This window comes from Cucurbita maxima, unplaced genomic scaffold (genome assembly GCF_002738345.1).
Source record: "Cucurbita maxima cultivar Rimu unplaced genomic scaffold, Cmax_1.0 Cma_Scf00016, whole genome shotgun sequence".
In the NCBI taxonomy this organism is placed as follows: Eukaryota; Viridiplantae; Streptophyta; class Magnoliopsida; order Cucurbitales; family Cucurbitaceae; genus Cucurbita; species Cucurbita maxima.
Window position 1 is genome coordinate 3693223 of NW_019272032.1, and position 796 is coordinate 3694018.

Here is a 796-nt window from a genome sequence, read left to right on the forward strand (position 1 = left end):
TTTTTTTTTTTTTTTTTTTTTTTTTTTTTTTTTTTTTTTTTTTTTTTTTTTTTTTTTTTTTTGTAAAAGTGTCTATAATCCTTTAAATAACTGTTTTATTTTTAGGTCTATATTTTATTCATTCCATAATTAAGTCTGGTTTTTAATTAAAAAAATTAAAATGTTATCATATGAAAATAACTAAAATATAAATTTATTAGTTCATAGTATTTTTATCGTATGAATATTTTCCGTGTAAATTTTGTATTATATAAATATATTTGTTACATTTAAACTAAAAAAAAAGGTTTATAAAAGAAATATATAAATTTTGCAAAAATGATGTTTAAAAATCAAATTGGTATAATTTTAATAGGTTTAAAATGACATAAATGAATCCAAAATTAAGATTTTGGTCTTGTGTGGAGTTCCATCCTTTCGATTTAATTGGGTTGATGGCCCGAACAACCTGAATAGAAGTTATAATTTAGCCCAACATGTTATTTGATACTCAGCTGAGTTAGGTTATTAGGTTTTTTAATTATTTAAAAAATTAAAATTTTCATACCCATTTCATTAATAATTTAAAATTTTATAAAATTGAATATTAAATATTAAAAATTTAATAAACACTTTAAAATTAAAAAGAAAAAAAAACTATAAATTTATTAAATAATTTTAAATTCATAGATTTATCAGAGTAATTGGAAAGATTTAAGATTGAATTTTAATATAATGTTATTCGAATATTAAACCTTGTGGCATGAATATAAAGAAAGGGTAGGGGTAAAATCGTACAAACGTCAGGGAAAAAACC